Source organism: Drosophila novamexicana, unplaced genomic scaffold (assembly GCF_003285875.2).
Source record: "Drosophila novamexicana strain 15010-1031.04,08,12 unplaced genomic scaffold, DnovRS2.1 tig00000644-arrow-pilon, whole genome shotgun sequence".
In the NCBI taxonomy this organism is placed as follows: domain Eukaryota; kingdom Metazoa; phylum Arthropoda; class Insecta; order Diptera; family Drosophilidae; genus Drosophila; species Drosophila novamexicana.
The window spans coordinates 1,378,266-1,391,375 of NW_020824814.1; the positions used below are offsets into that span (position 1 = coordinate 1,378,266).

General features: G+C 39.1%; 1 long non-coding RNA gene across 1 annotated transcript; it reads left to right on the plus strand.

The window, feature by feature from the left end:
* The first annotated feature begins 6,909 nt into the window (after positions 1–6,909).
* On the plus strand, positions 6,910–10,593 carry LOC115762804. The gene is made up of 3 exons (XR_004017826.1): positions 6,910–7,067; positions 9,730–9,901; positions 9,965–10,593. It is a non-coding gene; the product is annotated as an uncharacterized LOC115762804 (long non-coding RNA).
* The last annotated feature ends 2,517 nt before the right edge of the window (positions 10,594–13,110 follow it).

Below are 13,110 nucleotides of genomic sequence, written 5' to 3' on the forward strand. Positions count from 1 at the left end.
TTGCCGTAGGTGTAGGCAAAGCCATTCACAGCTGTCCCCCATGCAAATGGACAAGCGCATTGACTAAATGTGGCCCCGTTCAGCTTCAGCTCCATTTACACAGCGATTCCTGTCCAAATACGCACAAATGGTGCTTGAAAAATCGCACCAGCTAATAGCTGGCAACAAATTGCGAGTGGCCAGTTGTTGTTGGACATTTGTGCATTAATTTTTTCTTAACTGATTTCTTATCGTCGGCACGGCGTGCGTATGCGTAACTCGCGACTAGCCGCCAAATCAATTCGCATCGCAAATGCAAATAAATTACAAAAATAAACAACTTTTTTTTTTGGTGAAAGGGAGTACGCATCTAAGAAATGCCCTGTATGCAAGTCTTTTCTTCTGCTTACTTTAAAGGGTAGTTTTTACTGCGTATACTTAATATTCTCGGTAGCTCATTTTTACTGCCCAGTAGCATTTATTACCCGGCCTTGCCAAGCAAAGTATCATGCCTTATCTTGAACTAGTTCAATTGTAAAACAAAAGAATTGTATTTGTTTTCATTTATTATATGTCCAGCTCTCGAACTCCTTGAGTTCCTTTAGGTTATATAGACAAACGGGCAGAGAAGCGAACAAATTAAAAGACAAATGTGACTAGATCAACTCTTTTGTAAATGACCACAACTTTAACATACCCTATTGCGTGCATTTCTATGTTACAGGGTATATGATAAATAAAATGCAATCCATGCTCGAATCATATTTGAGCACTCGTTTTAATGGCCTGCCAGATTTCCTAATAGCCATTCTTAATATCTTGCAATCCTGCCAACACCGACCCCCCCCCCCCCCCCCTCGCCTGCCCCGCTGCCCGCGCTCTTTCCGGGGCACGCCTCATCATTTTATCTGGCAACAATCTGTAAAGTCGGGTAGCTGACTGCGCAGCATAATCAAAGACTTTGTATGTTTCTCGATTTGTTCGAATTGCTTGTTGTTGTTGTTGTTATTGTTGCTGTTGCGATAAAAAGCGATTATACAATCGGGCGTAGGCCTCTTGGTTTGAGGCCCCCGGCGGGGCCTTGAGCGGCAGCTGCTGAGAGTCTTGATTCTGCGCACAAAGCGCGCTTAAAGTTTATGGCGCATAAATCAATCGACCATAAAAAAACGGTGGACAATTCTTTTGGTTTGGCGGTACCAAAATCTGCATATCGACGGCAGCTCAACCCTTCACCGGACACCTCGAGGCAGCAATTTGCATGTGTCGCACAACAAGCTGTGTGTGCTGGTTGTGCGGCTTTATCGATATGCAAATGGGCTTGCAGCAAATCGAATGATCGAAAACAGGATACGAGTTGCGTATGTCGCACCACCCAACCACCCACTTGAGTGTGGCCCTCAGTGGCTGCGCCTCGCCTGTAATTGCATTTTAATGGCTTTTGCGGTTGTTCGCATTGTTCGCATTGGGCAACCACATCAAGTTGTGGCATGCCACATGCTGCAAGCTGCAACACAAATCACAAAACAGACTTCAAATTAAAAGCCGTCAATTTTTTTTCTCTCTAATATCTGGACTATGATTTATGTCTTTTCGATGGAAATGCAACAGGCACAGAAATCTGCAAAAACAAAGAAATTTCACAAGTCTCAGACTTAAACTGAATGTGCTGAGTTTAATTAGCGTACAATTTTGTGTGCTTGCAAAAATATTTAATTTACTTATTTAGTTATTATTTAATTAGTTACGTATTTTGCATAATTATATGGTGCGCAACGGTGACTCGGCCAACGTGTGCACCAATTAAGTATACCACACGGTGGACGCGGTCAAGGTCGCGCTGCTGTCGTGCACATTACAGCGACAACAGCAACAAAAACTAATAATAATAACAACAGCAGCTGAAAAGTGTAACAATGGCAAGACAATTGAAAAAGCTAGTAACAAAAATTTGCTAGAATACCTTCAATTCACAGCCCTGGCAAAGTCCGAAGCGGCGGCAGCAGCAGCAGCAGCAATTGCGACGAGCACATATCAAAGCCATTATAAAACAAGAAAAACGAAAACATATGTGTTTAGTATGACGAAACTTGAATACCCTAATAGTAATATACAGAGAGTCTCATAAAAGTGAAGGGAGCTGCACTGATGAGACTGTGATCGAGAGGGGGAGAGGCACGTTCGCTGAAGAAGCCCTGATCTGAGCTGGGCAGATACAAGGTTGAAGATGGTGTGCTTTCAGCTTTAGGCTCAGCAGCTTATTGTGCAGCTAATTTGGTTGAAGATTCGGTTCATTGTATAAAAAACTAAACAATGTACATACTTCCGGACTCGAACCGATTCAGTTCAATTAAACCCACAAGGCCTAGATGAGGGACTCAGTCATCAACTGGACTCGAAACACAGGCCAGTAAATGGTGGGAATAATTTCTTGGCCAAGCGCCACAGTACCCAGGCTTCTATAAGAATGGGTCTTGTTGTTCGTAACTATAACCCAAACTGATTTGATTATTATGATCATAATTAGAATCAGCATGCTTGCAAATGTAGCTACAATGTTTTAGTACCCTCTCTGCTAGGGCATGCATACCAAACTTTGTCTTTTCATTAATGAATTTAAGAGCGACCCCCGTTTGGCTGCAGCTGTCCGCTTTGGAGTCACCTTCGACTTGGTTAAGTGCCGCATCGTTTATCCCAAGCTGTGGCAATTGGCCTAATACAACGCCTTTTGCCTTGCTGACCAATTGAAGTTCTTTTTGGCCAGCTTGTTGCGCAATTGAGCAAAAACAAAGCACGTAGTTAAAGTAGTAGTTGCTGTTGTTGTTGCTACTGTGCTGGTTGTTGTTGGCCATGCATGTTAGCTTTAAAGTCTGAGATTATTTGACAGCTTCAATGAGCTCCGTTTGCCGTTTCAATGCAAATTGCAGAATTGGCTTCATAATTAAGTAGTTTGCCAGCCGCCTGAAAATCTCAGCACACGCACAGACCAATTTGTGCAACAACAACAACAGCAGCTGCCACGCCCCTTGTTAAAGCCCGTAAATTAAATTCGCAAACACCCCAGCGGTATTTCACGGTTTGTTGTTGTTGTTGCTGTTGTTGTCTGTCACCGAAATGTATGCAAATTGTTTTGAACGCATTTTTCATGCACACATCGTCATGTGATTTATGTGCTCTACAAGTCACACACGTCCTGAATCTAGCCGCCGATTATTGCCTTTTAATTGAATTTTGCTTCACGAGTGGGTGCCACACCGCCCTACGCCCCTCCCCCTCCCCCATTCAATCAGTGCGACTTTCACTTTTTTGTTTTGTTTTGTTGTTGCCGTCTTCTAATTGCGATTGAGTGATACGTGTGAATATCGAGCAAATCATTGACTCGGGATTACTCACCCTGAACTTGAAGTTACCTTTTGTTGTGCTCAACATACTCATTATAATATAAAGCGCACACCTGTGGAAGGTGCGCGAAGCAGACACATGCGCCACCATAATATGATGTGGTAAAGTTGATTTCGTCTACTCCAGCCCCGACAATTGCTTCGACGAATAGTGTGTGTACACACTGAGAGAAAAGTCGTGCTACATGTTTTTAAACTAAACACAATTTACAATAAATAAACTTTTTAAAGATACCCCATACCTGTGAAATACCAATTGCAATAGAATATCAATAGCTCAGTCATTTTTCAAAATAGTTTATTTGCTTCAATTTAAGGCAGTCACTTGTTTCGCTCAGTGTAGCCTTTGTAATAGCAGCAGAGCAAACAAATGCAAAGACAGAAAAAAAAATGAAATAAGAACACAAACGGCTATAAAAAGTCAATTAGACTTAATGATAGCTTCGGCTAAACTACACATTAAATTCGTGTAGTACGCTGATTGAGTCAAGCCACAGAAATCGCCGGATCCGGTTTGCAAGGAGGGGCGGGGAGAGCTGAACGGCTTAAAACTTCTGTAATCAAGGAAGTTGGCAAGACAAAAACATGGCCAACAAGCTGGCCGGCAATAGTTTGTTTAGCAAGCGACGGCAAAAAGTCGACGTTTGCGTCGCGTTTTGTGTAATTCGGCCATTAAAATTAATAAGACAATCGACGTGACGCCCATCGAAGCGAGCACAGTTCCAGAATTGATCAAAAGCCCAATTCCATAAACATCGCAGGTGGTTATTAAATAGACGCCTAGACCTTACTACGCGGCGTATGAGTGATTTTTAATGCCAGCTCAGTTATGGCTAAGACCGGCTAATAGATAGACATGTCCGCCAAATGTAATCGCATTTTCCAGCGTATCTAACTGCCAACAACGGCTCAGCACGACAGCACCAACATTCGACGGAATTGGCCGCGGCCCAAAACTTGGCTATTTCCAACGCTAATTAAGCCGCATGTTGCATTGCCCCCTACCCCTCCCCTCCATCCCTACCTCTAGCTGCCGCTGCTGCTGCTGCTTGCAATTCCCAGCGGGCAGCTGCTTGTTGTCAATTTCTATTAATTAAACCATTTAGTATCCGAGCACTTCACCTGTCCATCCATCAGTATACGTTGCCCGCAGTCTATCAACAGAATTTTGATTATGTCAGCGCAGTTGAGGCTAGCAGCTAATTTAATTACAGAGAATATCTTTTCAATTCAAGTGTCTTAGCTATGAATGTATATAAACAAAAATGTATAAAAACAAGAAGATCTCTTAGGTAGTTCATATAGTTAAATGAATTCTAATATTTCACTTTCTAGAGTTTAAGTAGTCGATTTTTAGTTCAATTGAAAGCCAACTAATTGAAAAGATTCGTACGAATTCAAAACGGCACCGAGTTATTGAAAAAAAATCATCTCAAAGTTTTGATTTTCAATCCGATCGTCAAGTTATTTGGCAAAAACTTGAAAGTTACCCCTCGTTTTCTAAGTCAATTACAAGCCAAAATATCAAATCGGAAGTTCTAAAATCGGAAGTTATTGTACCAAAATATTTATAAAAAAAATCATCAAAAAGGTTTTGATTTTAGAGAGGACCGTCACGTTTCTTGTCAAAAACTTCATGTAACCCATAGATTTTTTATTGAGTTGAATGCCAATTGACAGAAGGGTTCCGTACGAATTCAAAAAGGCATAACATTCTAAAATCAGAAGATATTTACCCGAGATATTAAAAAAAAAAGCGTCAAAAAAGTATCGATTTTCGAACAGACCCCGATTTTGGCAAAAAACGTGATGTAACCCCTTGCTTTTTTGTCGATTTTGGTCAAAATTTAGATTTTCATTCCTTGAATGCCAATCGATAGTATTAATCCTTACGAGTCGAAACTGGTATAAAGTAACAAAATCGGACATTATTTGGACGAGATATGCCAAAAAGTCATCAAAAAAGGTTGACTTTACAAACGATTCGTTTTTTGGTCAACAACTTTTTTGAAGCCATCGATTTTTAATTTGTTTGAATGCAAATTGAAAGTAGGGATCCGTACGAATTTAAAAAGGTATAACATTTTAATATTTGACGATATTTACCGGAGATATTCAGAAAAAATCATCGAAAAAGTTTTGATTTTCGAACCGACCCCGATTTCGTCAAAAAACGTGATGTAACCCCTTGCTATTTTATCGATTTTGGTCAAAATTTAAAATTTTCTGTTTTTGATGCCAATTGATAGTAATGATCGTTACGAGTCGAAAATGGTATAAAATAACAAAATCGGACATTATTTGGCCGAGATATGCCAAAAAATCAACAAAAAAGGTTGACTTCACAAAAGAATCGTTTTTTGGTCAAAAACTTTTTTGAAGCCATCGATTTTTAATTTGTTTGGATGCAAATTGAAAGTAGGGATCCGTACGAGTTTAAAAAGGTATAACATTATAATATTTGACGATATTTACCGGAGATATTCTGAAAAAATCATCGAAAAAGTTTTGATTTTCGAACAGACCCCGATTTCGTCAAAAAACGTGATGTAACCCCTTGCTTTTTTGTCGATTTTGGTCAAAATTTAGATTTTCATTCCTTGAATGCCAATCGATAGTATTGATCCTTACGAGTCAAAAATGGTATAAAATAACAAAATCGGACATTATTTGGCCGAGATATTAAAAAAAAATCAACAGAAAAGGTTAACTTTACAAAAGAATCGTTCTTTGTTCAACAACTTTTTTTATCCCATCCATTTTTAAGTTGCTTAGATCAAAAACGGTGTGGCATTTCTATTGTTATTTGCCTGATATACCATTTTAGTTTTCTACGGAAATATTATAAGTGAAAATGTTAAGAAAATGCCGTCTGTATATGTTTTCGGTCTGATTCTGTAACTTCCTTTTTGTTTTCGTTTCGCTAAGCATTTGTCAATACAGATCGCCTTTTAGTTGTGAAAATAAAAAACGATTAATGGATGTTGGAATTCTGCATCTGATAATTGGCAGTAATATTCTCCTTTTCTGTTTAATCCAATTAAGAATTCAACTATTAAGTAAGCTAAATAACATATGCATAATACCCTTTCAGGCTCCACCGAGATCAGCAGCTGCTAATAAAAACATGCTCATATTGAGTGCTGAGCTAAAACTAACAGAGTGTTAAATTAATTGTGAGTGACTTAGGCGAGCGAAAAAACCGGCGCACAGAACCGGCGCACAGAAAATTAGCAAGCGATCATAATTCGAGTGGGAACGAGATGCGCCGCATTGCCAGGCATACACACCCACACAAACACGTGTGTGCGCAGAGAAGAGCCAAAGCCAGAGATAAGCCGTCAGCTGTGCGTGTGTGTGTTCGCTGTTAACTTTCGACTTACGCTCACACGCTCACGATTCTTTTCGGTGTCGATCGCTGATTGGTCCAATCAATAACTGCTGGCAGTGACGTGCTCTGAGTGCTCTTCTTTCTGAGCGCCGCTTTGATGGATCTGCCCAACTTTGTTCTGAGTCAGTGTGGCCCTATTAGTGAACAGGGCATGTTGTTGTGCTGCGAGCGTTGCTCTATCAAGCCTGTTATTACTTTGTGGATCTGATGCAGAAGTAGATAAGGCCCCAGCAGGCAAATGCACACACGTGCGTGCATATTTGGCGAATCTCCCTGCATACATACATACATATGTGCGGGTGTGTATGCTTGCTTGTGTATGCTTTCGTATGCGTCGTTATCTACCTCTGAACGACGCTTACTCGAGTTTCTGTGCGCCGGCTTTTGTCCACTTTGCGTCAGCGCGACATGATTTTGTTTTAGTTAAACGGAAGCAGTCGAAATTATAAGTGCAAATTATCAAGTAAATGCCATCCGGACCTCTAATTTTATACGTTGTCGGTCTTGTACGGGTCGGAAGTATTAAACGCCATAAAGAAAGTCGTAAAATCGATTTTATAGACTTTATTGTAATTCAAGCAATCATATACACATATATATATGTATGTACATATGTGGACTCGTACGGGTCGGAAGTATTAAAATCCATAACAAAAATTGTATTCTAAACTTTGACTTAAGTGGAATCATAATTTGCAGAAGTCCATCAATTTAATAGACTTTCGCGAATGTTAGTGCTTATTTTATTATAATTGTCTACCTACTTCGCTACAAAATTCGTGAGAGCGCGATGCATAAGAAGATAATGCACAAGCTATCATATATACATACAGACGTAATATGTATGTACACATTTGGCGATTCTCTCTGCATGCATATGTTTGGATGTGTGCTCTCGCAATTGATATCTACTTATGCCTGATTGTGTATGCTTTCCTATGCGTCGTTATCTACCTCTGAACGACGCTTGCTCAAGTTGCTGTGCGCCGTCTTTTGTCTTTGCGTCCGCGCGACATAATTTTAACCAGCACCAGTCGAGTTTTAACAAAATTATAAGTGCAAATTCTCAAGTAAATACCATATCAAAAGAATGGAAGTATTAAAAGCCGTAAACAAAATCGTATTTAAAACCTTGACAAAAGTGTAATCATAATTTTATTTCGCAAAAATTCGTGAGAGCGCGATGAATAAGAAGATAATGCAAATATACACATACATCTTTGGCTATTCTCTCTGCATACACATGTGCGGGTGTGTGCTCTCGCAGTTGATATCTACATAAAAAAGTCGTAAAATCCTAATTTAAAGAAGTCCATCGATTTTATGGACTTTCACAAATGTTAAAGTGTTTTATTTTATTCTAATTTGCTCCTCACTTCGCAAAAAATTCCTGAGAGCACGATTGAAAAGAAGATAATGCAAATATACACATACATCTTAGGCGATTCCCTCTTCAGACATATGTGTGTGTGTGTGTGTGTGTGCTCTCGCAATTGATATCTACTTATGCCTGATTGTGTATGCTTTCCTATGCGTCGTTATCTACCTTCGACCGGCGCTTACTCAAGTTGCTGTGCGCCGACTTTTGTCCACGCTGCGTCCGCGCAGCATGATGCTCTTTCAGTTAAACGGCGGCAGTCGAGTCGAGTAAATCTGTTTTAAAGGAGTTATAAGTGAAAATTCTCAAGTAAAGGCCATCCGTATGCCTAATGGTATGATCCATTTCGGACTCACGAATGTTCAAGTGATTATTTAATTGTAATTTTCTCACTACTTCGCAATATAAGAAGGAAATGCACAAGCATTCATATGCACATACATACATATGCAAGTACATATTTGGACTTGTACGTCTCGGAAGTTTTAGTAGCCATAAAAAAAGCCGTGTTCTAAAGTTTAACAAAGGTGATATCCAAATTTGAAGAAGTCCATCGATTTTAAAGAATCATCAATTTTAAAGTGCTTATTTTATTGTAATTTTCTGCTTCGCAAAAAATTCGTGAGAGTGTGAGAAGGTAATGCACAAGCCATCATATATACATACATACATATGCAAGCATACATTTGGTGATGCTCTCTTCTTCTTCTGCATTTGTGCGAGTGTGTGTTCTTGCAATTCATGTCCACCTATGCATGCTTGTGTATGCTTTCCTATGCGTTATCTAGCTTTGAACGCCGCTTACTCGAGTTGCTGTGCGCCGACTTTTGTTCACTTTGCGTCCGCGCAACAAAGCTGTTTTAATAAAATTACAAGTGTAAATTCCATTCGGGTCGGAAGTATTAATAGCCGTAATAACTCGTAAAGTCAAAAGTTGAAGAAGTCCATCGATTTTATAGATTATCAGCAAAGTGTTAAAGAGTTTATTAAATAACTTACATGCAATCATATACACATGCATACATACATATGTGTGTACACCTTTTTACTTGTACGTCTCGGAAGTATTAAAAGCCATACAAAATTGTATTCTAAAGTTTGACGAAAATGGAATCATAATTTGAAGAAGTTCATCGATTTTATAGACTTTTACAAATGTTAAAGTGCTTATTTTATTGTAATTTTCCCCTTCGTAAAAAATTCGTGAGAGTGTGAGAAGATAATGCACAAGCACACATATAAACATACGTACATACATATATACATACTTGTATGTATACATTTGGTGATACTCTCTTCTTTCTCATATGTTTGTGTGCGGCTTTGATCCGTAGTTGAGTGAAACTCTTTGATAATGTTATAAGGAAGTACTCTCGAGTTAACATCGTTCGCATCGGGATTATCAATTTACATGTAATAAAATCGCCTTCTGAGGCGAGTTGCTTAATTATTTTGGTTCAGAAATCTTAGTGCTCTGTCGATTTTGAAGACTTTCAAAGACTTTCATTTCGAAGTTGGACTCAATTAAATCGTTATTAAAAGCTTACAAAATAATAATACATTTTTTATTTTGAATCTTGCAGCCAAATCTGCCAGGGAAAAGAAAACCTTGGTTATTTCATACCCTGGATAAACTCTAAACAAAATCGTACTTTAATTTGGACCAAATTGGAACGTTGTTGCCAATCTGCGCCGATCAAATCATCATCATTTTATAGACTTCTGTCGATTTTAAAGTCTCACGAATCCTTAAAGGTATGTCTCTCTAAAGTCGGAAGTTTACAAAACCCAATATATTCTTCATTTTGTATTTTTCAGCCTAATCTGCCGACGTTCATGGACCACATATAATCAACAAATAATTATGTTGATTTTAGATCGATGGAAACAGTTTCCGCTCATTTATTCCATCTCCTCGGTACCCAATGTGGCACTGGTGTCGACACCTTCTGGATAATGATACTCGGCGAATCGCTGGCCATCGCCCAGGACAGCTACGCGGTGCTCTGGCTTAAGGGCAAGGAACGTTTTAAAGCACATGGAGATCATTTGATCAGCAAGTGATCGCTACTCATGGTACCTAGTTGACCAATATATATCCTTGGTTAATGCATATCACGGATGTAGTCCTAGCGAACCTAAAGGACCAAGTTCTTGCAAAACAGGGTCCATAAATATGTATGCCCTTCTTTTACAGCCGGCCGCCGCAACAGTCCCGCCCCTGGATGGTTTCTAGTTGACTAGCATATCCTTGGTTATGCCATACCATCGATATAGTCCTTTGGAACCTACAGGATCAGATCACTGCAAAATGTGCATTGAAATGGTCCAAAAATATGTATGCTTTCTCTTTCAGGAGCCCTTTTACATTAGCTGCGGCTGCAGCTCTTGCTTAACAGCCGGCTTACAGCGCTCATTTAACATAAAATGCTAATTAACAGCACTCATTTTAATTGAGTTACATTTTTATGCAAACCACTCATCGACCTTCTGAGCATTTATGTTCGCCTGGTATTTCAGTGGAATTTTAGGGCAAATTTGGGGCGTCGCCTCCGACCAGGGCGCCCCGTGACGGTATGCAATGAATTTTTTCGGCCGCAAAAATATTGTACGTCGACCTTCTGGGCATTTCTGTTCGCCTGGTGTTTTTCGGAAATTTTAGCTAAAATTTGGGACCCGGCCGCCGACAAGGGCGCCCCTTTTGGGTATGCAATGAATATTTTTTGTCGACCTTCTGCTCATTTCTGTTCGCCTGGTATTTCGGCAGATTTTAAGAAAAATGGAGATATGACGTTCCAAAACGACATAACTCCAGCGCCAGCGGTTGCCGATGGAGATATGACGTTTCGAAACGACATAACTCCAGCGCCAGCGGTATGCAATGGATTTCTAAAAACCGTTGATTTTTGAATTTTTAAATAAAAAAACAGGAATTTCGCTTTTATTTTAAATTTATTTATGTTTCAATTTATAAAATTGCTGCTTTTATGCTAATTTTCTTAATTATTTCTCTTAAAATTATACAAAACGAGCATAATTTATAATTTTAGCTTATTTAAACTTAAATTAACTAAATCTGGCCTCAATCAAGTCCGATCCTTAAAAAATCTGCTTTGTCACTCGTGGAGGTCCTTAGAGGTCCTTATAGTCCTTTATTTGGCAGTCTGAAATGATAAAAACACATTTAAATGAAACATATAAATAATCATATAAAAACGGAAAATAGGCCATAACTCGGGCATGTCCTTGCAGATTTTCAAAGGACATGCCGCGTTAGGATCGTATAGACCCCCTGCATCGATCTGCATAAAAAAAATATGGGGTCATCTAAGAATCATATGTCTCGAAATTGGACTTGTAAAATTTTTCTCCCAGAGCGCACGGAAATGGCCCGAAAACACAAATCCTTGAATATCTCCAAAACTACAAGGACGATCTTAATGAAATTTGGCCAGTTGGTAGTCCTGGCCAGTACAATTATTTTGACATATGACTCGCCAGGATACGCAAGGATATACTCGAGTTATGGCTTATTTTCTTTAACGAAAATCGTCCTTAAAACATTTTTGTCTGAAGGACTTTCGTCCTTTGGGTTGTTAATTCTTCAATGGGAAGGCGAGGACTATCTACTGGCCAAAGGACATCCCGATAGCCCTTCAAATGGCCAAGTTAGCCCGGAATTTTTCGATTTTGGCCAATTTTGCGACTTACCCCCTAGGATAAATTTCGATGAAATTTTTTGTCGAATTCTGGAAATCCTTGAATGCCAATCGATAGTCCTGCTCCTCACGAGTCCAAAACGATATATCCTTTCGATATCCTTCAGGATTTGGCCGAGTTATGGCTATTTAAAAAATGTCCTTTTTAGAAAATAGGCCATATCTTGGGAACGGCAAGGACGATTCTGTTGTCCTTTGGACAGTTTATGGTCCTTGTTCATACGATTTGTTTGCCACAGGACTTGTCAGGATCTGCAAGGATACGGCTGAGTTATGGCTTTGTTAATTTAGGAAAGATTTGTACTCATATCTATGCTGTCTGAAGGACTTTCGTCCTTTTTAATATATATTCTAAATTGGGAGGATGAGGACTAACGGTTGGCAAATGGACATCATGATCGGCAAGGATATGGCCGATCTACAGCCTTTTATCTCTACACACAAAAATCTCGTTTCCACAGCTCCTTGAAGGATTTTCGTCCTTTTTATTACATTTTCTAAATTGGCAGGACAAGGACTACATGTTGTCCAAAGGACATCAGAAAGGTCCTTAAGGTGGCCAATTTTAATGTCCTTTAAAAAGACAATAGCAATATTTTGGAAACCATAAGGACGATTTTGATGTCCTTTGGGCAGATTATAGTCCCAGTCCATACGAGGTGTTTGACAAAGGACTTATCAGGAAAATATTTACCAGTTAATCATTCTTACAGTTAAATATGATGCATAATTCAAATATCGGATATTATTTGGCTGAGATATTAAAAAAAGTCATCAAAAAATCGACTCCGATTTTGAGAAAAAAAAACCTGTTTAGGTTGAAAATTTAGAATTATTACTTCTTAGAGCCAATCGATAGAACTAATCCGTATGAGTCCAAAATGATGTGGTCGAGATACTCCAAAAACGAATTGGTTTATGTTAAATTTAATTGAAAGTTGCGAGCAAGAGCAAAGCGCACATTTTAGCCAAATGATCTTTGAAGAGTTAAGACCCAAAACCATGCTTAAGCTAAGCTTCACAAAGCTTTAAAGCAAAGCTTAATATACGAACATGCCTCAAAGTATGCCACATTTTATGCTGCATTGAAAAGGGTGCATAAAAACTGTCTAAATTGATTGTGTATAAGGCGCCGCAAAATGCAATTGGGTCAAGTAGAAATATATCTGTAGTGCCCAATTAAATGACACACTAATAAGTGCACTCACAGCTTCAAAAACTCAAAAGATTTGCTGCTCAGTGCGC